Source organism: Ostrinia nubilalis, chromosome 14 (assembly GCF_963855985.1).
Source record: "Ostrinia nubilalis chromosome 14, ilOstNubi1.1, whole genome shotgun sequence".
NCBI classification, from domain to species: Eukaryota; Metazoa; Arthropoda; class Insecta; order Lepidoptera; family Crambidae; genus Ostrinia; species Ostrinia nubilalis.
In genome coordinates, this window is record NC_087101.1 from 13,806,248 (window position 1) to 13,821,309 (window position 15,062).

General features: G+C 35.4%; 1 protein-coding gene and 1 non-coding gene across 2 annotated transcripts in view; both read right to left on the reverse strand.

Moving 5' to 3' along the window:
- The window catches only part of LOC135078228 (protein sprint), a 290,396-nt gene that overhangs the window by 195,833 nt on the left and 79,501 nt on the right, over positions 1 to 15,062 (reverse strand). The window lies entirely within an intron of this gene.
- Positions 1,200 to 1,271, reverse strand: Trnal-uag (transfer RNA leucine (anticodon UAG)). Its single transcript has one exon. It is a non-coding gene; the product is annotated as a tRNA-Leu (tRNA).

The following is a 15,062-nucleotide window of genomic DNA, read 5'->3' on the forward strand; positions in this document are numbered from 1 at the left end:
CTGTTGAGTCCGTATACTTTCAACTATAGGCACTTAATGGGTACCAAAATCTGTCCACACACTACCCTCACCTGTTCCGGACCACTTATGTGCCCAAATAGTGCAATACAATTATTTAGACAATTAGGAGACGACCAAGTTCTCAGGTGTTAGAGGCTAAACAAGGCACCCTCCATTAACTAGTTAGACAGAATTATAATTACTTTTAGTTTGGAAGTAGATCTGTTTTGAAATGTAAATATTTATAAAGAGGTAAGAGATTCAAGTTTGTAGTTAAGAGGCAACAAATATTAGGAACTGAATGTTTCATATTAAGCTACTTGTATGGTAGCAATAAGTAAAAAGTCCAATTTTTTTACTGACACCGTCTGCCCTATGGAATCAATTTTCTGGAGCCACTAGCAACTAAAGATAAAAGCAAATCTATAACCAACCGCGGGCAAAAATCAGTAACTACCTATATAGTATAGCAGTAAAAACGGTTTCATCAACAATTATTGCATTTCCCCAGTACACTCGTCCATTGATTAAATTAGAAGTAAGAATACACCAGCTGTCTCAATAATTCATTTGCTACCTTCTACAGCAAGCGAATGCTGTTGAATTATTTACAGCCAGCCTATTGCAATGCAATAAACCTCCATGTTTAAGCCATTAGTCGGATGCCATCCCATTAAATAGCGATTGGACGTAGTCGCCATGCTAACTCTATCTTTAACACTTGGATATTGATTTATATTATACTGATTGCTTTTAAGCTGAGAAACGGAACGTGTAGTTATGTTTTAATGCTGTTATGTCCAAGCCAATCAGTTAAGTGTGAACTAAACTTATGGTACTTACTTATGTATTTATAGTTCTTCTATCTTGAAGAATAAAGCGCTACACAAAATTCGTGCGTGCAGTAGTTTTTGCGTGAAGGAACGTTTGCAAGAATGCAAAGTATTTTTTTTATCCACAACGAGGAAGCTCTTGGCCTGTATCTCACCTGATGGTAAGTGATGATCAGGCCGAAGGTGGAAGCGAGCTTCACCCGGAATCCTCAACCACGGAGGAACTGGCTATCGTACCTCTAACTGCCGGAACACAACAATGCTGTTAACATTGTTGATATGGCGACAGACTTAGGTAAGATGGTGGTAGCTAGCAAGGCGGACTTAGAACAAACCCTATCACCTACCAAACCGAACAGAAAAATCTGCCCCCACTGGGAATCGAACCCGGGACCTCTGCGTCTAAAGCAGGTGGTCTTACCACTAGACCACAGAGGCGGTTAAAATGCGGTATATTATGAAACAGACATCCATCCATCCATTCTCACAAATTAACATTTAATATTATTATTATTCGGACTTATTTTCCGACAACATCAAAAATATGTGCTTTATACACACATTTTTGATAATTTAAAGCAATTTAAACTAATTTTGTACGATAGTACGTACATACGCAAGAACATTCAATTTCCGTTAAATGTTAAGTTTCGCAGAACGGATTCTTAAAAACGTATAAAATGTTTCCGATTAATTAATTGGCAATCCACAAACTACTTTTTCTTGATCCGTTATTATTTCTTTGATTGTTCAATCCAGTTGTACAAACATCCTCAGTTTTATAGAACAATCGTTTGATACTTAAATTTTCATTATCGCATATAAAAATAGTGTAAAAGTCTGTAAGGAAGTGGTTTGTACACAATGTTTATTTTATTAAACCTACATTATTAAGTGGAATTGCTTTTTAGACTGTGTCAATTTTAAAATTATTTTCAATCATTGAAACGGAGTGAGTATCAAGTACTTTGTAAACGAAGAAAAATAAAATTTAAAATTTTCAAATACCCAAAAGTAATAATTTTATAATAGTGAAGAGGAAAGATGTCTACAAGGTGGACCGACGACATCATAAAGGTAGCAGGAAGGCGCTGGACGCAGGCCGCTACCATCCATCCGGGCAACATGGAAAGCATTAGGTACTTATGTTTCCTGAGGGAAGCCTAGTTCAGCAGTGGACGTCCTATGGCTGAGATGATGATGAAGAGGAGAGATTATTTTGATCGTCATTATCAATTACTTTTCTTTGTCATACAAAACGATTCTGAAAATATTCCACACACTTACCATAAACAAGTCGTTATAACTTGTAAACGTTACTCCGTTATTTTAACGATCATATTGGCAATTACCGATGTGGGCCGCGGTTTGTCCAATCGAACGCTTTCGAAATCGCAGTTAGTGTCGATCCTGCGTGGGCGCACTTGCAACATGTCCTGGGAGTGAATAGGGGTGTGTATTACAATTGTTGATTTATCGATAAAAGGACCGCTTTTAACATTCACAATATAGCACATGATGTTGATTGAATGTTTTGAGTTTGAGTTTTGATTGAATCTACAAAGATTTTGGAGTTGTGGGATGACAAGCAAAAATAATAGTTAAATTATAAATTAATTATTATAAACGAAACTATTCTTTATTCTGCTGAGCGGTGTTTAACCGTAACCTTAACTGATGTTGAATATCATTGCAGTTATGCATACGATATGAATGAATAAACTATATGTGGTATGCAGCATACCTGCAAAGTAGGTAGGTAGGTGCTTATTTTACACTAGTGGTACTAAGTAGCTTTTAAGTTCTTAAACCTAATAAATAAACTAACAACTACAGTTACTGAACTTACTCTAAATTCTCATAATCATAATCTTTTCAAATATCACATAATATCTTACAACCACAACCGCTGAGTATTACGTTGAAGCTACTATTTCATACAAAGCCATAAACATTACAATGTACAAGCACTTTATCGATAAGTGTTCGGAACATCACTAGATTTATCGGCGCATAAACAAGCGTTATGATAGCCAGTTACTCGACAAATGTACCAATAAACCTCACTTTAATTAAACGTTAATTTGAATTGCAAGATAGTTGCTCGTGATAATTTTGTTCGTGGCTGCTAAGTTACTTGGGCTGAGTTGCACCACCTAACTTCAACCGTAACTTTAACGATAACCGGTGTTTTTTGTATAGAGTTTGACAGATTTTTGACTTTTGTCAAAGTTAAAGTAAGATGGTGCAACCCATCCTTAGTATTTATGTGTTTATACGTCTTGGTTTAAGTGCTTGTAATACATGGATCTCATTTCATAGCAGTAGTTAAAGTATATCATGGTAGCCTATTCGAGAGCCATAGGCGTCTCTTATCATAGACTGATCTTTTTTTTTGTTAATTGAGTAAGCCACAATATTTCAAGATTTAAAATGAAACTTTTCATTCATCAAAATTTTTCTTTTACTCATATTTTTTTACATACGAGTAAGTACTCTCCCCATTAAGAATGTGAAGTCCAGTTTTTCTCTACACGCTGTCTACAATGTGATTAAAACTTCATCGTTTATGGATGGATGTAAGAAGAGGAATAAATTAATAAGCGGCTGCATATTAGCATGCAAGTATACCGCAACGTGGCTGCAATGCCTGTCCAATATAAATTCCTTAGACCACTGTCGCGGAAGTAGGGTGACCATACTTCCAATAAATGTTTTTGCGACTTTTATTTCACACTGGTAAGTAACTTTTCTGGTTGATTTTTTACACCTCGTGTCCGAAAAACCCAAATATTTTACGGAACCCTATTTTTTTCCAAAATAAAATTTAGCCTATGTTACTCGTGTATAATGTAGCTTTCGAATGGTGAAAGAATTTTTAAAAACGAACCAGTAGTTTTTGAGCCTATTCATTACAACCAAATGTAAATCAACTCAAACACCAATATTCTGCAAAAACACTTTTATTAATATTTAGCTACATTACCTACACAATCTCACCATCGTAATAATTATTATAGCTCAATTTTCTATAGTGAAATCATATTTATTAATAATTGAAATGATACTTTACTCTTTTACAATATTACCAATTGAAAATAAAAATCACTTATAAAAAGAATAATTGTACTTCGTTTTTTTAAAATAATAATAGCTTTCAGCAAGACAAGGTGAGTGTTACTAGCTCGACGCTTCGACAAGGAATGATCGAGTGGCCGCTCGTTGTTCGAATGACATCTCGGTGTCGCCCTCTAGCGGCGGCAAATTGTACTTCCGGGCGGAAACGACTGTGGCGACAACACAAACAAAGTTTTCCTCTTTATAATATACTCAACATCAAATAAATCGCACCTTCCGCGACGCGAACTTTAAAGATTTTCTTCTGACACAATCATGGTACCCCAACAATATTGGTATTATTTGAAAGCCCAATAAATATCCTTAAAGAAAAATACATTCAATTTCTTAATAAATGATTAACATATACCATAAATGTGACTTGAAAAAAGACCTCACTTTGGGCTCACCTCTGGGATCAATTAGACCAATTTTTATGGTAATAAAACCAAATAATGATCTCACGTGTCCTCTTTAACCGATGGATAGCGATTAATCCCAACTTAACAGTTTTATAGCCATAAAAGTTGGCTCAAGCGTAACTACCTATTTTTTGAAGAAGTGACTCTGGATCCTTCTAAAGACACATTTTTGGGGTAAAAACCTTTCCTATAATGAAATCAAGTTTAGAACTAGGCTTTTAAGTAGTGCCAATATTGGTGGGAAGTGGGGATGCATACGTTTAAAAGTGCTTGTCGCGGGAGGTGCGATTTATTTGACGACGAGTGTATTAGTGTAGAAGATTTCATAAAGTTAAGGTGTCGAATGAAGCTGAACTGTCGCTGATAAGCTGGTATGGAGGCGCTTAGTAATTTTAATTACCTACTTTTTTATTACGAAAATTAAACCTTATCTATAAGGTTTTATTGTAATAAAAAAGATATTGTCTTAGAAGCTGAATAATAAACAAATATTGCTTTGTACATAAGTATGTACTCGTAATAGCCACAAACTACTGAAATAGTATTCAGGAAATAATATTCTACACAAGACTAGACTAACAATAAATTTCATCATCATCATCATTTCAGCCACAGGACGTCCACTGCTGAACATAGGCCTCCCCCAATGACTTCCACATCGCACGGTTGGTAGCGGCCTGCATCCAGCGCCTTCCCGCTACCTTTATCAGGTCGTCGGTCCACCTTGTGGGTGGACGTCCCACGCTGCGTTTTCCGGTACGTGGCCTCCATTCCAGAACCTTGCTGCCCCATCGGCCGTCAGTTCTGCGTACTATGTGCCCTGCCCACTGCCACTTTAGCTTGCTGATCCGTCGGGCTATGTCAGCGACTTTAGTTCGTTTACGGATCTCCTCATTTCTGATTCGATCTCGTAAAGAAACACCGAGCATAGCCCTCTCCATAGCACGCTGTGCAACTTTGAGCTTCTGTATAAGGCCTATAGTGAGGGGCCACGTTTCCGAGCCATAAGTCATCACAGGTAACACACATTGGTTGTAGACTTTCGTCTTCAGGCACTGGGGTATTTTGGACGAAAAGATGTTGCGTAGTTTCCCGAACGCTGCCCAGCCGAACAATAAATTTAGTTTCATATATTTTTTCTTTTAAAACATTAGTAGCAAATGAATGAACGTACGTAACACAATAATTACGCGATAGAATGAATGACTTGAGAAGCCACATTTGTATGAAAAAAAAATGTTTTAATTATACTTATTTACCACTTTAGTTATTGTATCAATAAATTTATTTACGAAAGAGAAATGAATTTTTATTGCGTTATCCATTTCCATCACTTACAAAATCTTAATGGTTACCCTACAAGACACATGGTTACATATTAACAGAGTTGCACTGCTAAAATTCTCCACAAGCGTTGCATAGTTGCCCATGGCATTCGATGGGGCTCGATATGTATTCGATGGTGATGCGATACCATGGAAGCTGAACTTTTGTTGGTTTAATTATTTATTGCAGAGCCTAGAAAGTTTTAAACTTTAATTGCAAATTGCACAAAGAACAGTTACCAAAGTTTTGCCTTGTGTTTTTGTGATATTTTACTGTACATGAAAGGTCACATAAGATGTTGCGAATTTAACTTTTTAACCCTAAGTTAATCGTAACTATAAGTATAACCTGTGTTTTTGTATGGACTTAAAACAGACTTTTGACGTTTGTATGTAAGATGATGCAACCCGGGTCTGTGTCTCTCTGTTTGCATTGGGAGCTTATCATTTCTCTTGCTAAGAATCTGTTTGCATTGGAAACTCATCATTTCCTTTGTTAGCAAATTGACATGAAAATTGACCTAATGTAAATACTTACATTAAATACATATTTTAAAGTTGCTAAATAATCTTGGAGTTTAAACCATCGTCGACCAAAAAGTGTAGAGTGATGGTTTTGCTTTGCATTTTGAGCAACAGCTGCCATGCATAAATTCAAAACATTATGCGGTGCTGCTGAAAAACGAACAGGACATCTGCATCATTGCATTAAGGCATGGTCACGCTACGGCCCGTAAAAACTTAAATCAAGATTTTGCTGAGAGCAGTCGCTCGGCAAGTGAAAGGTCCTGGGTTCAATTCCCACCATAGGCAATTGGATTTTTTCAAGTTATATAAAACTGAAACATATTAAAGGCGACAATAGCTTAATAATGTCACTATTGGACTGCCTGATTTGAAGGAGAGTTCAATTCCCTTGACGGTATTCAAAATTCAACCTATGTAAGCCGATTTCAGGGTACTTAAACACGTCCCAAATATAACTTGCGGGGCAACACATCAGCTGGTGGTAGTGTGGTGAACTTATTTTTAGCATAACCATAATATTTTAGCTTTGAAGAGACAAGAATACCTATTAGTAATTTATTTATTCGTTTATAACACAGTAAATATATGAGCTAAAGCAGTACGGAAACTAAGCCCTTTCGTCGAGTTAAATACCTACACTTCAACTGAGTGTTAGGGTTGTCACTCTTAATCTTTATAAAATTAATAAGGTTTTTACTTACTTATTTATTAAAACGGTTATTTAGGTTCTTTAATTATCAAATACCTAATGGAATAAATTAACTGACCAAGTAGTTTACAAATAAATATTAAAACGTTTATAACTAGGTTCTATAAAGATCAAATACATAATCGAATAAATTGATTAGCTACTTTTAGAGGCCGGTAGATCTATTCTCATAAATAAAGTACCGGATACTTACTTTCACATTACCTATTGCCTCATTTTAAATACAATTCATCACTTAGTACCAAAGCGCGTGGAGCAAATTACTTTATCAAATAGAACACATAAATTGTTAAGAAGCATAATTACGTAATTTAAAAAGAACTATTACAAAATCAGATATAAGCATTTTATTTAAAAAGTAATATTTAATCATTTTTACCATTCAGAATTATTACGAAGTTTAAAAAATGAAAGTTCTGGTTTTGAAGATGCCGAGTTCAAGCATCCGTATACTACGCAATACACTCGTGGCATGTTTTTAAAAATACAGCGGACAGCGCATGCAATAAAATTATTATTAAGAGCGTTGTCACATTTTTCATGCAGAAATCGAGAATTTGGCAGATTTCGAAATGATTTTAGTCATATAATTTATTGTTATAGCTTCTTTTGACTTATATCATCGTAATTATCATACGTTTTTACGGAATGTCTATTGACAAAATCTCGTTCAAATTGGATTTTTACCTACGATAACAGCGAATTTCGAAAGCCCGATTTCCAGGTAACTCGCGAAGGCACAACTTTGAACTAATATTACAACAAATTTATTTCTAAGTAAGAAGATAAAATGTATTCATTAGAATAAGCATACCCTGAAGAAGAAAGTGTATTGAGAAAATTTTGATGTTTAATTCATTAAAATGCATTTTTATCATGTCTAAGATAGTCAAAATTCGAGAAAATTACTGCAAAGAAACAGGTCACATCTCATAATCTAAAAGTCATTTGGCAACATAAACTACTTTATACTTAAGAAGAAACATAGTACTATTATTGTGTGAAAAAGAAAAAATATCTATCTTCAATCTTCAAATGAAAAATTAATTTGAAAATACTATAAAATCGGGTGCATCAAATGGCATAAATCAGTCGTGCTTTGGCACTCGTAGACGCCGGGTCTATGTCAGTTGACTGCCCACTGACGTATATGCGTCACGCGTGATTTTTTCGTAGATTGTAGTATGATTGAGTACTTTTGATCCGCAAGTATTTTTAATTTATTTGTTTAGGTAAATCGGACTTGTTCTTTCTTTTCAAACTTTTTATTATTTTACTTACAGAATATGGGTAGAATAGACAAAAGATATTATTATGGTATTCTGTTTGGTCAGGAAAAAATAAATGACTAATAAAAATTTTAACAGGGTGTCAAAACATTAGTCTATGCTATTGTGTTTCTACCAACATAAAATATACTCTTCCTTACTAATAAAAGTTGAATAGCGTCTGTATGGTCACACAATGCTTCGTCATGTTTTTCCGAAAGTTCAATTACTGACGACTGAATGAAAGAAATTGGCGCGTAACTATTCATCTGATATTAAACGTTTAGTAATAAAGGGGTAGGTCAGGTAAATGGCAAATCCACCAGCGGTCGCTCGATGACACTTAGACAAATAGTTTTATAAAACGTCAACTAAGTTGGTTAGGTATTTGTATTGTAGATACTTATACAAATGAACGTATAAAATGAGTTTATTTTTAAAAGTATAGGTACAGGGTGGAAACGATAAGTGATTTCATTTGATTTTTAATTATACAAGATATCGAGAAACTGTTTACTGTTCCTGTAAGTGCTTCATGAGCTCTTTAAAACAATAACAATAAATAGGTCAAAGAATAAACTAGATCTATGCGAAAATTCAATGTTTCCGAATTTCATACTAAATGTATGCCGCCAGCCATACCTACCATATTAGAAGTGTTAATTTTTTAAATTAAAATTTTTAATTGAGTAATATATAATAATCAAACAACAAACTCGTAAATTGCATTCTTATTTAAATTATTTACGGAAAACATGATTTTAGGTTTAACTTGCTACAATATCATCAAGAGATACTAATTAATAAATACTAAATAAACAGATAAAGGGGACGGCATTAAGGCACTCAGAATTCTCAGAAACCATTGATTTCGTGTTTGTTTGTAACTGTATTAAATGTATGAAAGCTGGAAATATAGGTTTTTTGAATAGATTCAGTTCGTTCTTAAACATAATTATTGATGCCGTTTGCTAGGTCTCATGAAGCACTTTTTCAGTAAGTAACCATTTGTTCGACATCTTGTATACCTACTATAAGAAATATTCGAGTGAGATCACTTATCGATTATTTTCGTCATCCTTATTTGTATTAAATTTAATTAAAATACACTAAGGCTGAGATGCACAACCTAACTTTGACCCTAACTGACAATAACCGGTGTTTTATGTTTGACAGATTTTTGACATCCAAATTTTTGATGTCAATGTTAAAGTAAGACGGTGCAACACGGCCTAACAAATGTATCGTAGACAGTACTTTTTATTTTCTTCATAAATGTTTTCTTTTCTTTGTAAAGCTATCTACAAGCTTTTATTTTCTTTGACATCTGGAGTTGTAAAATCTTGCAACTTAAAATTTACTTACTTCCCGTTTTCCCATTGAGCTGAAATTTTGCACGTCTACACAGGCATGCAAAATTTCGTTTCATTTCGCACTAAATAATTTAATTTATACGTGTTTTCATGCGATGGCCAAGTCAATATATTTATGTAAAACATTAATGATTTCCTGGACTGGACTTGGTATTACATGGATCTCACAACTTTTCACCGTAGAACAACTGAGTAGTGAGACTTGGTTTTTTGACAAGTATTGTTTTTGATGGGTTTGTATTACAGAACGCATGTGTACCTAATGGGATAACTGTTTAAAAACACGATTAGATACATTTTGCTCTATGGATAAAAATCATAAAGTTACCTCTGATTTTTTAGCATTATACGACCGTGGTTTATAATAATAAATTCTATAAAATCACAATGATATCAGTATTTACCTCTTTGATTTCCTGACTTGTTTAGATTTACAAAAACTAAATATTCATTATTAACTTTTAGATAATAATGTGAATGGCGCTTACGATGTTTAGTTACGAGCTCTTTGATGGACACAGATATTATAGATAACGTTTAAAAAATGGCACGCTCGTTTTCATACATTTCATTCTATTTATTTAACCTATCCATATTTATGTGCGGAAACGTCACAAAATCAGAATAAATTTTAATTTTTCCATCCCGCATCATAAAAACTAAAAAGTCAAAAGTAAAATTTAAATAGTAAATATTTTTCATAAACAAGCTTTTGATGCTGTAAAAAGAATAAAATAAAACATAAATTCTTTCAAACCCATCAACTTATTACTTTACTCAATTTAAAGATTAAAAACTTGTCGCGGGATTTACTAGTGTAAAAAATACATTAATTACGTAACTTGATTTTGCTAAAAGTCTAATCTGAGAAAAAATCAAATAGGTATATTATTTCTTTATTATTATGTATGATGTACTGTCTTAGGTACGATACAACTATGGATTAAGATCGTTTAGTCGACGCAGCGTTGAAATTTTACAGATAAATGCAGTTTGCGCACTCACTACGCGACGTCAAGCAATAAAAACCTAAAATTCGAACGCCAACTTTTTGCTACAACGCTCTTAAAAACAACGCGCGCGACACTCGCGACGGATGGACTGCGAGGTTCGCTTAGAGCTCGTGTAAAGCGTGCGTCTGTGTGCGTGAGTCTGATTTCGAGCGTTTGTATGAAGCTTCCGTACTGTTTTGATTTATCTACTGTGTTTATAATAAATCTTTAACCTTTGTCCAGTACTGGATGTCATTTAGCTGAAACGAACGAACGAAATGCAAAACTCCTATTAACGATCTCCTTTTACTTATACCACGTATCTGGGGGCACGGCAGTGCCCCCACCAAGTCGAGCAAAAAAGCGGCACGGCCGTACCATCCTTTTCTCGAAGCAATTCAGGCCATTTTCGACCGCCTGTAACTTCGTTGTGGATAAAACTAGAAGGCTGAATTTTCATTAGCTATGCAGGTATTGTAAAGACACGGTATATTTAAAATTTCATTCAATTTGAACCAGTAGTTTAAGAATTATAACGGGTCAAAGTTACTTAATTTTGTCACTCACTGACTGACTCACTGACTCACTGACTCACTGACTCACTGACTCACCGATCATCAAAACTCTAAGGCACTTCTAGCAGACCTAGAAGCTTCAAATTTGGAATATAAGTAGTGTTTGGTGTATGAATCAAGGAAAAACTAAAATATTTGGGTCACGGTAGTGCAACCGCCAAGTCGAGTAAAATTTTTCAATTTCGGTCCAGTTTTCTAGATACATAACTGCTGTCTACAAAATACAAAAAGAAATGATATTTGGGGGCACGGTAGTGCAACCGCCAAGTCGAGTAAAATTTTTCAATTTCGGTCCAGTTTTCTAGATACATAACTGCTGTCTACAAAATACAAAAAGAAATGAGATCCCATCAAAAACAATACTTGTCAAAAAAACCAAGTCTCGCAACTCAGTTGTTCTACGGTAAAAAGTTGTGAGATCCATGTAATACCAAGTCCAGGCCAGGAAATCTTTAACGTTTTACATAAATATATTGACTTGGTCATCGCATGAAAACACGTGTAAATAAAATTATTTAGTGCGATGGCCAAGTCAATAATTTATGTAAAACGTTAAAGATTTCCTGGCCTGGACTTGGTATTACATGGATCTCACAACTTTTTACCGTAGAACAACTGAGTTGCGAGACTTGGTTTTTTTGACAAGTATTGTTTTTGATGGGATAATATTTATCAGTAACAATAACTTCCCACAAACTTCTCGCAACTTCAGCGATGAACCGTAATTGGAAATTCGCTACCGTAAAATAATAATATCGCAAACAAAAGTTTTCTGTAATAAAGAGCCCGAATGCGCCTGCATAACTGCCAGGGCTTAGTTACTGGAGCGGTTATAGACGGGACACGTTTAATAGCATAGACAGGATTCGGTAAAGCGTGATGCGAAAAAGTTAGGTAGGGTCTTTTTAAATTGTTTAAAATTACGGGTTTTTTGACCTCGTTCCAGATTTTAACCTTTAACAAAATCCTAAGCATCAATTCGATCATCAGGCAGCGCTGGACCGGTCGTTATGGAAATCCTTGGGGGAGGCCTTTGTCCAGTAGTGGACGTCATTTGGCTGAAACGAACGAAGCATTGATTATGCTATAGCTCGCCGAAAGACGTGTGTCTATTAATTCATCAGTTTATAGAGTCGGTGGGCCATCTTCACTTATTGTCACTCCACTATTATGCTCCGTAGGTTACATTCGACTATTAAATAAAGTGAGGTTAAATTATTTTTAGTAAATACCCTGAAAATTTCAACAGGACCTAACAAACTTTTACTTAACCAAATCTTTTTCCTAATGAATAAAATAGGACACATACCTAGGTACAGGATTTTTCTGGAGTCGGGAAGTGAATTGTATCATTACCTGAAACAAACATACAAAGATAAATAAATAACTTTATTTTAGCAAAACACTTTTCGAAGATCCTTAGTCGCAAGTCGCAACATACTTGTCTAGAAATTATTTTCAAAATCAAGACCTATAAGTACACATCATGAGCATACAGAAAACCTCCATCTCTCAATTCGAAAGGGACAAATCTTTTCCTACGGGACCCCAAATACCCTGAACCACGCTAGCAAAGTTTTAATGGAGTACGGAACCATAAACCAACGCTATCCCGCAGCCACTGTCTAATTAGGATCCCTAATGGGCATTCTATTGCACTTGGGCCCTTTACAAAAGTATACTAAATTAATTACTCCCTAAATGTTGGACAACAATGATCCATTTCCTGATATATTAAAAATGATGGGGTTGCATAAAATAAGCTGCCTTTTTAACTACCTACCCAGTGTACAGATCACATCGATTTCTTATTCATACATTAGTAGGAATAATTTACTACAAAAACTTAGTCTGTATAGATCGTGTCATCCACGAAGACGCGCCCCACCATTCTTCCGTTAATGTTTGAGTGTTATCGGTGCACGCAAATAATTATCCTACACGCTAAATGCACGCACACTACAATAATGACGCTTGGATTTTTCGGATCAAACTCCCCGCATCCCGCCCACCTCTAGACCAAATGCTAAGAAAAAAGTTCATGAGCCAAACTATTTGCAAAATGTTGTAACAAATGATGTAACGCATTTTGTACCATTATTATTTAACCTAAAATATCGTTATAAAAATAATGTTTTCAATAAAGTAGTTTTTGAAACCTTTAGAAAATTACACTACTTTTGATTTCTTTGCAAAATTATTCAGAAAAGAGTATTCTGTTACTTGAACTTGGCTGGACACGCGACCGCTTGTCTAGATCTGTTTTAAGTGTGGAGAATAATTAAAATTTTGCTAACAAACCAAGTAGACTAAGAGCTAGTGAACGCCAGACCTACGTCATTTTATAAAAGCTGAAAGTTTGTCAGCGTATGCTCCCAATATAGGATATAATGTTGGTGAATTATGAAGTTTGGGTCGTGGTGGCTTTGGGAGCTACCCTAAAAAAACTGTCTGGCAAGGAGTTGGAACTGTCAAAACTGTCTGGCTGTTGGGGAAAATACTTCTAATTATTGTCCAAATATTATACATAAAAATCTCACTCACCAGAGCACTCTAGTGGTGTGTATAGTCTATCGATATTGGTAGACACTGTCGTTACCGGTTTTTTTATCGTCGGAACTCGGAAAATGCTTTGCGCATCCCCGGTACTGGCTGTCTGATATCAGACCCAAAACTGCACACGGAATAGATACTCATAGATAGATAACATTGATATCCGAATCGGTCTGAGTTTGTAGTCATATCAATAAATCAATCAATAGAAAAATAGGAGTTCGAATCGAATCCAAGAATGAGCTCTCTTTAGTGTACTCAGTGTCTTTAAAAATATTAAAGGTATTTTGTAGGTAGGTAGTCTTGTAAATGCAATCTATGCTAATTACGTGTTCATGATTTTACATGCATCTAATTGGCCATAAGTAGTACCTAATTACTAAATCGCAACGGACGTATTTCCCGTCACTGTCCCATCACTAGCCAGCAACCAGACCATTAAATAACGTATAATGTAGTGCAATTAGATATTATGTATGACACATAATCACGACACGCACTAACAAGAAGCATTTTTCTTAGCCGCTATAAATTGTGGGGAAAGAAAATAAAATACGTTGAGAGATAATACGAGTATGGTCGAGTACAGGCAAGGCTATAATTAGGGTCTTGCCTTGAATTTATATGGATAAAAACAGAATGATGAGGCTTATGGGGAATCTAGAAAATTATACAAGAATGATTAACTATATAAATCGATTATATTGACGGCTTTTTAAAGTGCAAATACGGGCTGAAAATTGGAGGATTTCACACGGTTATTATCAGTGCTTTTTATGCATGACACTTGGACCTTTTTGTTACATACTGATTTCAGAATAATTTAACATTTTATAATCGTTAAAAGAAACTTTAAGTTATTTTTAATACGGGCGATTTTGCAGCAACACAAATGTATACAAGTATGGCTTATAAGTCGTTTTTAATAAGGGCGATTTTGGCACAAAAATGTGTACGTATGGTGAGCTGCTGTCTCTACATTTTCTGAGGACATTATCTTGCTAAAGGTGCTATCATTTCATTTCGTTTCGTTTCAGCCGAAAGACGTCCACTGCTGGACAAAGGCCTCCCCCAAGGATTTCCACAAAGACCGGTCCTGCGCCGCTCGCATCCAGGCACCTCCCGCGACCTTTACCAGATCGGTCCACCTAGTGGGAGGCCTGCCCACGCTACGTCTTTCGGCTCGTGGTCGCCACTAAAGAACTCCCCGAAATGAGAAAATGGTGGTGTACTAAAGGTGGTGTTACCTATATTGTTTTGGTGATGTACAACCAACGACCTGATAAAGGTAGCAGGAAGGCGCTGGATGCAGGCCGCTACCAACCGTGCGATGTGGAAGTCATTGAGGGAGGCCTATGTTCAGCAGT